The sequence below is a fragment of the Mustela nigripes genome, chromosome 9 (assembly GCF_022355385.1).
Source record: "Mustela nigripes isolate SB6536 chromosome 9, MUSNIG.SB6536, whole genome shotgun sequence".
NCBI lineage: Eukaryota > Metazoa > Chordata > Mammalia > Carnivora > Mustelidae > Mustela > Mustela nigripes.
The window spans coordinates 13,322,537-13,337,580 of record NC_081565.1 but is presented as its reverse complement, the minus strand read 5'-3'; the positions used below and the strand labels follow the sequence as shown (position 1 = coordinate 13,337,580).

The 15,044-nt window shown below is 39.7% G+C and overlaps 1 protein-coding gene across 4 annotated transcripts in view; it reads left to right on the top strand.

Annotated features, from left to right (window-relative positions):
• Positions 1-11,340: 11,340 nt before the first annotated feature.
• The window catches only part of CNTRL (centriolin), a 92,039-nt gene continuing 88,335 nt past the window's right edge, over positions 11,341-15,044 (top strand). For 2 of the 4 annotated variants that reach the window (XM_059410904.1, XM_059410902.1), the window contains exon 1: positions 11,342-12,390. The gene's annotated coding sequence lies outside the window, so the exon portion shown is untranslated. Of the gene's footprint in view, positions 12,391-15,044 lie in introns of all 4 variants that reach the window. The other 2 variants (XM_059410905.1, XM_059410903.1) reach the window with 2 other exon arrangements.

Sequence of the window (15,044 nt, the reverse complement as noted above, 5' to 3'; positions counted from 1 at the left end):
GTCTCTCTCTCAAGTAAATAAATAAAATCTTAAAAAAAAAATAATAAAAAAATAATAAAAGCCTATAATAAGAAAATAATTAAAGCCTATAAAAAATATAAGTACATACTTTAGGAAAAAACTAATTTTTGTAGGAAACAAAGAGGTTAGAATGTTATACATAATTTAGGAAGACTAATCTTCAAATTTTTCTCCATTCACCTCTTGGAAGTTTTTACATCAACAGAATCAAACCTACGTCTATGTCTTTCTCTTCCTCTATTTTTCCTCTGAATATATAAAATTTAAGCATATAAATAATCTCTTTCTAGTATATCAGTCCCCCTTTATGAAAGAGGGGTAACTTCCAAGAGCCCCATTGAATGCCTGAAACCAGGAATAGTACCAAACCTTATGTATAAATACAGTTTTTTCCTATACATAGTATCTATGATAAAGGTTAATTTATAAATAAGGCACAGCAAGAAATTAACAATAACTAATAATAAAATAAACAATTTATAACAATATGTCATAATAAAAGTTAGGTGCTTGTGGTCTGTTTTTTTCTCTCAAGTATCTTTACTGTATTGACTCTTCTTGTGATGATGTGAGATGATAAAATGCCTATGTGATAAGAGGATGTAAGGTGAATGTCGCAAGTGTTGTGACATAGTGTGAGGCTACGACTGACTTTCTGATGATACATCAGGAGGAGGATCATCTGCTTCTGGGCCACAGCTGACCACAGTTAACTGAAACCCTGGAGAGTGAAACAGCTGATAAGAGCAGACTACTGTATTCATCTTGCAATTTTTAAACAGGTATATGTGTTGGTCACATATGTCATGTCATCAAATCCTTTTACCTTAATAACCTTTATCTGCTTCATATTTATTTCATTTTACATTTCTTTACCTTGTCCTTAAATCAAAAGTGGATTCCCTATTTAACATTTCCCACTTACTTACCTTTATAAACATATGGCATTTATCTCTTATCAACTAGTAAATTCACTTAATAGTATGACGTAACACATTTTTACACCCACATATGTAAAAATGATCAATATGTGTTATATAAAGAAACATTTGACATATAAAAGAAACTATTATAAGAATACATACCTGGTGATTCACAGACCTGTACCCCTGGGGATAAAAATATATGTTTATAAAAAATAAAAAATTAATTAATTTTTTAAAAAAAGAATACATACAGTTAAGTTTGCAGAACTTTGGAGTTTATTTTCTGGAGCTAAGTTACTTTGGCCAAAAGAATATGTAAAACTATTATCAGGATAACTTTTAATAGCCATGGTCACAGCAGATGAGTTTGTGTATTCATGAACTTGAATTACTACATTTTCAGGGGTTCCAACATAGAATACAATAGGTGCTGAGACAACATACCTGTTGAAACAATAAAATATAGTCAATCTGTTAATAAAACATAATTTTTAAAACATTTTTCACTTAGGAGAATTAATTGAAATTAGCAATGTTTCTTATACCAAAAAACACATTTTTTATTTCTCAAAATTTTATTATCTATGATAAGGCCAGGATAGCTTCCTGATAGCATCCCAAAAATGAGATTTCAAGGGTGCCCACAGAAGTAGTTTTGATCAGTTGCAGCCTGGATATGTTTAATAGAGTCCTCTATAAGAAATGCAAATAGGGATTATGCATCAGTCTTTCAAAGAATCCATTTTTTAAAAAAGATTTTATTTATTTGACAGAGAGCGAGAGAGAGAGAGAGAACGCACAAGCAGGCAGAGGGGCAGGGAGAGAGAAGGAGGAAGCAGGCTCCCTGCTGAGCATAGTCCGATGTGGGGCTTGATCCCTTGACCCTGGGATCATGACCTGAGCCAAAGGCAGAGGCTTAACCCACTGAGCCACCCAGGTACCCCTCAAAGAATCCATTTTTAATCAAAATATCAATAAGTTACTCTTCCCTGGGGCAAGGCTAATGGCTTGGGAAAAACACAACGTTTTAGAATACAAGTCATACATTGCTCACAAAGTACTCATGTAGAAAACAGAGTACTGGCATAGGACAATAGATAAAAGAAGAAATTCAACTGCAGTTTTCAGAAATAGAAAATTTCATGTGGCAGTGATTGAGTTCTGTTTTCTCTAAAGTTATAACCAAAATACATTGCAAATGAAAATGGGATCTTTCACGTACGTTTGCTCCAGTGCCCAACTTTTTCCCAAGTAGAAAAAAATATAGACTAAAAATGTTCATGGCTGGGGTAGAATTAAACTGTTGACAGGACCCTTCCTGAACTTGCCCTCCTTTTCCTAAACTCAGCTTGAAGAATTTGGTTGAATTTGTCTTCAGGTTAATTATTAACATTAGGTAGTGGGATCACTGAGAAGGAAACCTAAGAATTTATTTTTTTAAAAATATTTTAAAATTTTATTTATTTGACAGAGATGACAAGTAGGCAGAGAGTCAGGCAGAGAGAGAGAGAGGAGGAAGCAGGCTCCACTGAGCAGAGAGCCTGACACGGGGCTCCATCCCAGGATCCTGAGATCATGCCCTGAGCCAAAGGCAGAGGCTTTAACCCACTGAGCCACCCAGGTGCCCCGAAAACCTAAGAATTTAAATCACAAGCTTTTAATGTCCATAATTTTGGAATTCGAAGTATAAAGCAGATTGTAACAAGTAAACCAGAAAAAGACTCCCAAATGGGAGCATCTAGAAAGATGTTTCAAAGCTGGAGACAGACAAACACTTGGAAGCTGTTCTGGCCCATTTTCTGGGTGTAGATATAGAAGATGCAGTTGATCCCATGACCAGATAACCTTTCCTGGGCTTGGTGCACCCACCCTACAGATGTGAGTGTTGGCTGCTAAAATTTTCCCCTTCTCCAGGTAATTTCCCTCATCAATTTCCCAGAAATGCTTGGGAAGTTACATCCTCTCTCAAGGATTGGCCCATAGTCAGTAACCGATTCAGGGGCATTGCCTAGCACCCTTGCTTCAAGGTGGGACAACTTGGTGGTACCATGCATGCTAGAGAGCCCCCGTGGGAAAAGGCTAAAACTAGACCTCAGTTGACACCACATCTTTGCTTAACTCCTTCCATGCTCTGTGTAGCTTCCTTCACAGCTCACAGGTTTTTCTCAAGAGAAGTCTTGCAATGAAGCCACTTGCATGAGATTGCCTCCTCATCTCGGGCTCTACGTTCTAAATTTATGGAGCATGGGAAGGGACTATCATCCTGTACCTCATGCAGAATGTCTAAGATATAGAAGTAGTTCTGAAGCTTCCCTGGAATGGGGACCATAAGGCCTGTACTGATCCACTTTAGTGCAGGTCTGAAATCCCAAGGCAGCTTCCCAAATGCTGAGATGTTCCCAGGAACTCTAGGACTAGAAATGATTCACCAATGTCAATGACTAGGACATGGCCAAGGGAGATATGAAGTTATTGTTTTCTTAGGCTTTCTCAAACTTGCGTTCAATGGCATGCCTAGTCCCATCCTGAACTGCAAGTCTCTAGGTATAGCTGGGATGCCTAGGGGTTAGATTATCGTGTTTTGTAATTGCCTCTTCACTTGACTGTTCTTCTGTCTAGGCTATAAGTTCCAATGAGGACAGTTAAAGGGTCTAACATATACAATGGGGACACACCCCAGAGCTTATTACAGTACCCAAGAGCAGTTAGACACTCCAAAAGTTGCTGCCAAATGAAATGAATGAATTTGCAGGTGGGCCAAGAAAGATAATATTGAAGGGAGGTTAAGTGAGATTGTATATGGTCCCGAATGCCATGTTAATGAGTCTGGACTTCATATTGTACGCAATGGGCAACAAACAAGGATATTTTGACCTTACTGCTCTGACTCTGGGGATGTTGGCCATCTCTTTATGACCTACTAATGTTCTTTGTTCCATGAAAAGAATAGAGGTAGTACATTTAATGCAAAGCATTAATGAAATTGTTCTCTAAGGTAAAATGCAAGCAGAAATACATGAAATCCTGAAATGTTAAACATACATTCATAATAGCAACTTTAAAAACAGATATACCACAAAAGTTTTAGATTTTGATAGTGTGTTAAGCAGGAGCTTTACAACTGTAATGCTTGACTTTATAATTTTGTTGGGACTGATGGACTTGTGTGGGTAGTTCATGAACATTCTCATGAAAGTAATGTTGCTGACACATGCACTATTGCAACATATTCTTCTGAAAAGCACCAGTGAGCTAATATTTAAACCATTGACTGAATCTTGAACCATTTCAAGCAGGAGCAATGATAGGAAAATTAGGAAGCAACAATGTACTGAAAAGAATGATTTAATGTAAAAGGACCTTAAGATTGCAGCTGCATAGATCCAGTCCAGCACATTTTCAGAAAAATAGTATCAGAAATACTCTCATCAGAAATGAGAATTAAAAAAAAAAAAAAGAAAGAAATGAGAATGATTTTAATTCTGTTTTAATTTTTGGCCAACTGTTTCAGTAACTGAAGCCATCCAAAAGAAAAAAAAAAACAACACTTTATTTCAAGGGCATACTTAACATATGCCTTTTTTTTCACATAGGCGTCAATATTTAGGCCACAAAAGAACAATGTTCCTCGTTTTGTGCTCAGTCCCATGCACAGACTCACATTATCACCAAGAAGAAACAAACACAGTGACAAAGATTTGGAGCCAAAAAAGGTGTCTGCTCAAATTTTACACTCTATCAGTACTTCTCAAACAGGCCACAAACATTTGATATTCCCTAATACTGAAATTTTTAGAGTTTTTCCTCTCAACTTTGTGACAGACAAATGGGAAGAAAAATTATACAAGTGGGGTTATCTCAAGGTCTCTCAACCACAGCACTATTGACATTTTGGGCAGAATGACTGCAATAGGCAGCTGCCCTGTACATTATAAGCTGTTTAGCAGTATGGCTGGCCTCCACCCACTAGATGTTAGCAGAATGTTTCCAGCCATGACAACAAAATGTCCCTGACACCACCAAATGTACCCTGGCAGGGAGCAGGGCAAAATGGTCCCTGGTTGAGAATCATTGCTGCATGGTTTAATATTCAAAGGGAGAATGAGGAAAGTATGTACTTGTGTTCCTATCAAAGTTACAGAATTCAGCAGGCTCTTCACTTGAGCAATTTGGCTACTTTAAATTACCATGGCTAACTGTAATTCCCTTAGTTCACAAACAAGAAAGTCATTATTTCAAAGACCATCTCTCTACTGATGACTTCTAAATTTAGATCTCCAATTGATATCTGAATGTTGGGAGTGCCCCAAGGTTCCAGCTTTTTTCTATTTTTTAATGTACATTCATTCACTAAGCAATTCACTCATGCAATCACATCAATTTGAATATTGCCTATATACACCAATACACCTAAATTTCATTCCCTGGACCATTCTTCTAAGCCTTAGAGTTGTATATCTAACTGCCTTATTCATTATCTCCACTTGGATATGCAATTTGCATCTTAAACTTAATACCTAATCAATGGGTCAAAGAAAAAAATCACAAAGGAAATTGGAAAATACTTTGAGGTGAGTGAAAATGAAGACACAACACACCAAAATATATGCGATGAAATGAAAGCAGTACTTAGAGGAAACTCTGTAGCTATAAACCCCTACATTAAAAAGGAAGAAAGATCTCGGGGCACCTGGCTGACTCAGTCGGTTAAGCATCTGCCTTGGGCTCAGGTCAAGATCCCAGGGTGCTGGAATCCAGCCTGTCAGGCTTCCTGCTCAACAGAGATCCTGCTTCTTCCTCTGCCCCTCCCCCTGCTTGTGTGCCTGCAACACACACTCTTTCTCTCAAATAAATAAAATCTTAAAAAAGAAGAAAAAGAAAGGTCTCAAATCACAACCTAACCTCCACCTTAAGACAGTAGGAAGAGAAGAGGAAACTAAATACAAAGCAAGCAGGAGAAAGGAAATAATGATAGAAAAACAATAGAGAAAATCAACCTAACCAAAAGTTGGTTCTTTAAAAAGATCAACAAAATTAGCAAATCTTTAGCTAAGCTCGCCAAGAGAAAAGACTCAAATTACTAACATAATGAATGAAAGAGAAAACATTATTCCTAATATTCCACAAATGGAAAGGAATATAAGGGAATGCTATGAAAAATTGTATGCCAACAGATGAAATTTAAAAAAAAAGATGAAATAGAAAAATTCCTAGAAATACATAAACTATTAAAATTGACTAAAGAAGAGACAATCAGAAAAGACCTCTAATAAGTAAAGACATTCGATTAGCAATTTAAAAACAACCCACAAAAAGAAACCCAAGTCCAATGGCTTCACTGGTGAATTTAGATTGAACATATAAAGAAGAATTAATGCCAGTTCTTTTCAAACTTACAAAAAATAGAAGAGGGAACACTTTCCAGTTCATTCTATCAGATCAGTATTACCCTGATACCGAAACCAAAGACATCATAAGGTGTCTTACAGACCAATATCACTTATGAAAATACATGCAAAAATCCTCAACAATGTACCACCAAAGCAAATCCAGGATATAAAAAGATTATACACCATGAGGAAGTGCGATAAATCCCACAGGAATGTAAGGTTGGTTTAACACCCCAAAATTAATTAATGTAAAATACTGTAATAACAGAATGAAGGACAAAACCCGCATGGTCATCTCAATAGATTCAGAAAAAGCATTTTACCAAACAAATTCAATATGCTTTCCTGATTTAAGACAAAACAAAACAACAAATACTCGATGTGCTAGAAGTAGAACTTCTTCAACCTGATAAGAGCATCTACGAAAAATCCACAGTTAACATCATACTTAAATGGTAAAAGATTGCATGCTTTCCTCCTAAGATCAGGAAAAAACAAGGATGCCTACTCTACCCACTTCTAGTCAACATTATACTGGAAGTTCTAGCCAGGACAGTTAGGTGAGAAAAATACATAAAAGGAAGGAAAGGAAGAAGTGACACTATCTCTATTTGTAAATGATGTAATCTTGTATATAGAAAATGTAAAGGAATTCACTAAAAAAAAAAAAATTAACATTAAGAAATATGTCTAGTCAGGTTGCAGGATACTGGATCTATATACAAAATTCAATTGTATTTCTATACAGCAGTAATGATTAAACTGAAATGAAATTAAGAAAACACTTCCTGGGGCACCTGGGTGGCTCAGTGGGTTAAAGCCTCTGCCTTCAGCTCAGGTCATGATCCCAGGGTCCTGGGATCGAGCTCCCTGTTGGGCTCTCTGCTCCGCAGGGAGCCTTTTTCCTCCCCTCTCTCTCTCTGCCTGCTTCTCTGCCTACTTGTGATCTCTCTCTGTCAAATAAATAAAAATCTTAAAAAAAAATTTTTTTTAATTAAAAAAAAGAAAACAGTTCCATTTATAATAGCATGAAAGAAAATATTTGGAAAAAATTCAAAAGAAATATAAAAGTTTTATTCTGAAAACTATAAAACATGTGGGAAGAATTTAAAGAAAACTTAAATAGAAAGACATTCCAAGTTTACGAGTCAGAAGACTTAATATTGTTAATATTGCAATATATCCCAAACTGATCTACAGATGTAACACCTAATATGGTTCATCTAGCCCCTTTGGCTGTGGCACTTAATTTATGGTTTTATTGTTCCAACTGTGCTCTAGTCTTGCTGATTTTCTGGTTTCCTGAAGTGACTTTCTCAAGTATCTTTGGTTTTTGACAGGCTGTTTATTCCCTTTGCCTTAGATGCTCTTCCCAGCTTCCTTATGTGAGTAATTCCCATTGGTTGTCTTCAGGTCTCAGCTTACAATCCCTTTTTTCCCCTAAGATATCTTCCTTGATCTACTTGGAAGAGGATAAATGCCTCTTTCTGTGTGTGCCTTGAAGACCATATTCTTTTTTTTTTTTTTTAAAGATTATTTATTTATTTATTTGACAGAGAGAGATCACAAGTAGGCAGAGAGGCAGGCAGAGAGAGAGAGGAGGAAACAGGCTCCCTGCCCGATGCGGGACTTGATCTCAGGACCCTGAGATCATGACCTGAGCCGAAGGCAGCGGCTTAACCCACTGAGCCACCCAGGCGCCCTGAAGACCATATTCTTAACTGAGTTTCAACACTTCCTACACAGCTCTATCCATCCCTTTTTATATTCTATTTGTCTGGATTCCCTTAATGAAATGTAGTCATGTCTGGCAGGCAGGGCCGAATCATATTTGCCATATTTACTGAACAAAGGAACTGAACAAATTGAAGAACTCACATGCTGATTTTGTCAAATGATGCTTCTTTCTTTTGTTTCCACCATGAACTAGGGTAATGGTTCTGAGTCTTATGTGCACATTAAAAGTTCTAGGCCATATCGTGGACCAATTAAACCAAGACCTCTTCTGAGCAGGTGGGGTGGGCAGGCATGAGAATTTTTAAGCTCCTCTGATAATTAAATATACAGCTAAGGCTAAACCACTGTACTAGAAGTAGATTCTCTTCTAGGAGACCATCTCCTAAGATTAAAATATTTCAAAGCTACATATAAGCCAGTAGCATTTGGAGGCTGTTCTGGACTTAAATATTCTCTGGTCACATGGGAGAGCCACTCCAACCCTAAAGAGTTGAATAATAGATAACAGCCTTGATTCAGGTGGTATGGTTCAGAGACAGAGGGGTTCAAGGTTTGCCTGAGTGGGGTCTGGTTTGGACCTGAGCACAGAGGCCTGTCTACGCCTTTAGATCTGAACTCATAGGGCAGGCCTCAAATTCTTCAAGTCTCAGTGTCATTACAAACATTGGCACTGGAAATAGCCCAAGGTTAACGTGGATAGGATTGTTGTAAATCACTGGAAATTGTAGGCCTTCCTATCTGGACCCAACCCACACATGGATTCACATGGAACACCATCAAGTCTAAAATTCTATTTCATTATCAGAGCATCTTACATTTCTGTATTTCCCACTCGATTGCAATCTCTTTCAGGGTTAAAACTGTGTCTATCTCACTCACCCCTGCATTCCCACAAATCTGGTACGTAATAAGAGTTTTAATACATATAGACAAAACACATAGAGAGGCAAGCAAGCAGAGATGAACAACAATAAAAACAAAAGAACCCAGTATACTGAGAAGAGATTATCAGTGGTTTTGCAAACCAAGTCCTAGGTATTTGGTATTTTGCAGACAGGTCATGCTATGTTATTATATGAAGTTAGGTTATTTTCACACATCAATATTCATAAGTATCTAATGTAAAATTTGCATCTAGACATAGCACATGATTTTATATTGCAAATTACCTTACTATGTGACATAAAAAAGCATTTATTTTATTTTCTTACTTATTTTATTTAAATTCAATTAGTTAACATATCATGTATCATTAGTTTCTAATGTAGATTTCAGTTATTAATTCATTGCATATAACACCCAGTGCTCATTATATCCCATGCCCTCCTTATTGCCTATCACCCAGTTACCCCATCTCCCAACCCCCTTCCCTTTCCACAACACTCAGTTTGTTTCCTATAGTTAAGAGTCTCTTAAGGTTTGTTTCCCTCTCTGATTTCATCTTATTTTCCCTCCCTTTCTCTATGGTCCTCTGTTCTGTTTCTTAAATTCCACATATGAGCCAAACCATATGATAATTTTTTCTATGATTGACATATCTCACTTAGCATAATACCTTCCAATTCCATCCATGTCAATGTAAATGTAAGATTTCACAAGAATTTAATGTAAAATACATCTGTAATTTAGTTAAATTTTAAAGTCACAGAAGGAAATGACAATAACAGAAGCTTCTTCCCTAGAATCCTCTAAAGCAAATTTGCAAAATCTTTAAACTGAGTTTCGAAATGAGGCAAGTTCAAACAAACAAAGTAACTTTGCTATCATTAGGAAAGAACTAAGGAACAGCTAAGCAACTCTACTATAGCTAATATTTGTATAATAAATGCAACAGAAGAGAAACAACTTCGTATTTTGAGTTAAATACAAATTAGCATGGAATGAATGAGGTACCCTCACTCCTTTCCTATCCTCATTCTTGCTTTGGGGAGGGAGGTTCTTTTAGCATGCAAAAAGAGGCAGTAAATATTCTAGTTACCTAGAGAAAGGTCTCCCCTCTGACATCTCTAAGGCCCAAGGTCTGTCCAACACCCTCATTGTAGACACTAGTAGAGGGTACTGTATCTGGATGAAGGAGGAAAATTTGGCAATAAGGGACTAGAGAGTATCCATCAAGGTTAACTGGATATGGACTAGCCACAGGAAAAGTATTTTCCACTATCCTCTGGATTTTGTGTGTATTTTTGATGGATTTTAACATTTTTATATGTTTTGTATTTTGTATATTTTGTGTATATTTTTATAACATTACAATGAACCAACACACCATGATTTGATAACAGAACCCACCTGAATATCATTACAGACTGCGAGGCAGAGCACTGAGGTTATGCAATAAATCCAGTTCTCTGGTGAAAAAGAGAAAAGAAATGAATGTCAAAACAAACAAAAAATGAGAGAACTGAATTTCAGAGATGTACACATTCTAAACTAACAAATATCCATTTAAATGCAATAAAAAATGAATAAATATTCCTTTTAAAATTTAAAATCTGGAGCTTTTTAGGAATTTTGGCTCTTCTACAACTCCAACAGCTTCCTTCTGTGTTGCATAAATAGTAAGAGACAGGTGGGGAGCTTCATTCATGTGAATGTGAATAGTGCCCCCTGTTGGAATCACCCAAACTTCCTATTGAGGTGAATCCACTTCTGACTTGAGGAAAAACTACAAGTGCCCAATGTGGCTTACACATGGCCCCTCTTCCCACCTTCTTTTTAATTTCCTTTCAGATTTTTGCACCAACTATAATGATCTACTCAACAACCAGCTGATTGTCATGTTCTTTCTTCCCCTTTTCCTGAGGTTTGTACAAGTTGTTCCCTTTGCCAAGCAAATTCTCCCCCCACTGTCCTACACCTTGACTAAATTCTTTTCCTCTTTTAGGCCTAGGATGAAATATCACAATGGAAAACTTTGCCTAATAACTAAAACATACTGAGAATTTACTATGGGGCAGGCACTTCTCTAAGTTCTTTCACAATTATCAGGAAAACTGTAGGAAGTAGGTATGATTACCCCATTTCATGGATGAGGAAACTGAGGCACAGATAGAAGGAATTTCCAAAACATTGTTACAAAGATGGGACCATGAACTCTCGGATGAATTTAGAAACTGATGGAGAGCAAATGGTTAAGAATGAGGGATTGGGGTATCCTAATGAGGTTAAACATTGTGCTGGGATGGGCGTCTTTTGAACAAAGGACTTAAGATTCGAAGATTATGGTAAAAGAGAGGTAGTAACTGCATTGGACATTTCTGGAGATGGTGCAGCCTTTGGTGGGGACACAGTTCAAGCTACAAGCTGGGAAATGGGAGGCTGGAGTGGAGGAGGGTGTCCTTGACGATGTTTTTGGTTTTTCTTAAAGATGCTATGCTTATTTAGAAGCAAGTGTGGGAGGCAGAAGAACCGAAATCGAGAGAATCCCAAGCAGACTCCCCGCTGAGCAAGGAGCCCCACCTGGGGCTCGATCTCACCACCCCAAGCTCATGACCTCAACCGCAATCAAGAGTCTGAGCTCAACCGACAGAGCCACCTGGGCGCCCTGACGATAATTTTTTTTCCCCTTAAACGCAGAGTTTCTGGTAAATTCTCTTTAACTGCTGGATGGATGCGGTGAAATGCAGTATTTTCAGGCAAGCCCTAACTGAAGTTTCCTCAGAGGCTTCTCGCTTTTGCTTCTGTCCCCAGAGGAACATTCTCCACAGCCCACGGGAACATTCGCTGTCCAGATTCCCAGGCTGGTCTCGCGCCCTTAACCTCAGGTGGCAGCCAGAGTCCAAGCCCGGCGTTTCATCCACGTCTGGCGTCACTGGTCCCTGAAGGCGACGATTCGCCTCAGAAGGAGGCCGCGCAAGGAGAAGCTGCTGCCAGCACGGAAGGGCGGGAGCTTGGCGGCAGCGCGAAATCTGTCCCTCACGTCCGCCTCTGGCCCAGCCGCCCCGTAGAAGCGTGTTCGAGCCTCGGCGTGAGGCAGCGGCGGCTTCGCCTCAAGGAAGGGAGATGAGCAGGTCGGCGGCTGCAGCAGGAGACCTCTCCCCCTCACCCCGCACAGGCTGCACACCTTTAGGAAGCCTCGCGACCCTGAGTACCCGAGGCAGAGGCGGCAAAGACAGCGGGAAGCTGGGCCCCGCCTTCCCAACGGCTCAGGGAGGGGCGTGGCCGCAGCAGGCCCCGCCTACGCCGCGCGCCAGCCCCCGGGCAACCGGCATAACACAATAAAATGGCCGCTGCGTCGCTGGACGCCTAGAGGGAAGAAGCTGCGCGTCCCCAGCTCCGCCTCGTCTCGCCGGCCTGCTCCGCTCGGCTCCTTGGCGGTGAGTGCCAGGCCAGGTCGAGGCCGTTGTCCGGCACCCGGCGGAGCCGTGGAGGCCGGTGGCGAAGGCGGGAAGGCCTGGACCAAGCGTGGGGTGGGCCGGCTGGGGATGGATTTGGGCGCGGGGGCGTGTTCCTGGGAATTGGGATTGGATGAGAAGGAGGGGAGGGCCCGGAACGGGCGTGGAGAGGAGGATGAAAGAGGGAGGTTCGGATGATACCGAGAAGGTCACGCGTGGGGATGGCGGGGGCGCGTGGGCATAGAGAACCGGAGTGTGGGGAAGTGTGGACGTCGGGGTGCGGCGCCGAGAAGGGTGGGGGTCCCGCCACCCAGAGGAGGGGGGAGGGACTGGGGTGTGCCAGGTGTCTGTGGGGAATGACAGGGATAAAGGACGGTTTGAGTGTCGTGTCGTGGTATCGTACGGAGTACATACAATACATGGACAATGATGAGTTAGGGTGTTGGGAAAAAATGTTAAACGGAAAAGCAAATATTTTGTTGTATAATGATTAAAGGATGGGTGAATTTTCATGTCAAAACTTGGGTTCAAGTCTTGATTCTGCCACCTTGTGTGTTACTTAACCTGCTCTTGACTTTGGGCATGTTCCTTAATCTTCCTGTGCACCTTTTCTCTTTTGTAAAAATAACTTCTGGTTACCTTTGAGTCTACACTATGTCTCAAATTCAATTCTAAGCCCTTCAGGTACTAACTAATTCAGAATTTAAAATAACTTGCATGAGGTAGCCATCTTCAGTTTAAAAGTGATGAAACTGAGGATCAGAGAGGTTAAGTAATTTGCCTAATGTCACACAGTAAATGGAGAAGCAGGATCTGAACTCGGGCTGTTTAGTCCTAGAATCCAAGCTCTTAATTCTCTGTGAAACACTGCCGCTTGTAAAAGAGGTTACTAATTCTGACCTTATACATCATCTGTGAGAATTTAAATTTGCTAATGTCTTTAGAGTGCTTAGTACAGTCCTCTTTTCATTCATTCAACAAATATTTAGTGTACACCAAACAATAGAATCTCTGCTTTCTTGTAGCTTAGAAACAAGCGATAGCCACGTTGTTGCAGAAATGATTATATAATTATAATTGTAAGATGTTATAAAGGAGATTACTTGGTGCAAAGACCATGTGTAAGAGGGAGATATAATCCTTTTGTGCATCTTGAGTGTAGAAACATTACTTTCTCAGTTCTGTTTTTAAAGCCTCACACAGTTCTCAGTGCATAAAAGTTACTCAATAAAATTGAATTACTGAATAAATAAATTAATGGGAAGAGATGGGCAACATGGGCTTTTAGGATACCTGAGTAGAATGGAGAGACATGAGAGGAGAACCCAGGATGTTAATAGAATGTAGAGGGAGGTCGGGGTATTAGAAGGGAAAGGTTAGTAGTTAAGCAATCATATTGGGATAAAGAGGAATGTGTCGAGGTTTGGCTGTTTTGTTGGAGGAGGAGAATAATTTGAAGCAAGAGTATTGGAATGGATTAGGATGTCAAGATATTTGCTAAGATGAGTAGTTTGGGGAATCAGGATGAATATAGAAGTGTTGAGGTAGGGTACTGGAAAGAACTACAGATAAATGGAGGCTAATACAATGTTGGGAAATTGGAACAGAATTTGTGGGGAAACTTGGCAATGAGAATGAGATGAAGGATAGGAGGCAGAGGTTGACAAGCGCAGGATGGGAGGATTGCCTTTGGTGAGGAATGGGAAACATCATATTTGAAAGGGCTAGAGAAAGTTAAAGAGTAAGGTATTTAAATGGGTCAGAGGGTATGGGATGAAGTAGAATTGTAGGGAAAATACTGAGATGTGATTAAAAGGCTACAGGATGGAGGGGCGCCTGGGTGGCTCGGGTCATGATCCCAGGGTCCTGGGATCAAGTCCCGCATTGGGCTCTCTGCTCAGCGGGGAGCCTGCTTCCTCCTTTCTCTCTCTGCCTGCCTCTCTGCCTACTTGTGATCTCTCTCTGTCAAATAAATAAATAAATTCTTAAAAAAAAAAAAAGCTACAGGATGGAAAGAAGGATAGAAGGATATGGAGGTCAAGAAATTGGGATAGATTTTTGCATGTTGGAGTGGACTGGGAAGAGAGAGGGAGGGTTTGGGGATAATGGTGGTCTGTCTTATTTGGAAAAGATCAAAGAAGATGGACAATTAGAAGTGTAAGGAAAGGCCTAATAGAGGGGGAGGTATAGTCTCTGAGAAGCTATGTGTCAGGGCAGGGGAGTGACAGGATGGATGGTGTTTCTTCACGTAATGTATACGTGAAGTAATAATTATATAAATAATTATATAATCATTTCTGCAACAATGTGGCTATTGCTTGTTTCTGTCAGTCATATGACTCTGGTAATCCCATTATTCCAGTAACTTTCTCTTATACTGCAGACCCCCTTCTGGGCCTTCAGAATATGTCTCCAGCTCCGGACTTTTTTGCTTGTTTTGTTTTCTCTTTATTCTACCCCTTCCTACACTCTAGCTGTACCTCTCAACTGTCATCATCATCATCATCTTCTTTTTTTATTGCTTGGTCTTAATGTGATTACAAATGACATCTAGCGTCAGATAATCTCCCCATCTCTCCCTTAAAATTGTAGTTGACCATTTACTACATCTAGGTGCTAGTCTCTGAAATAATGCT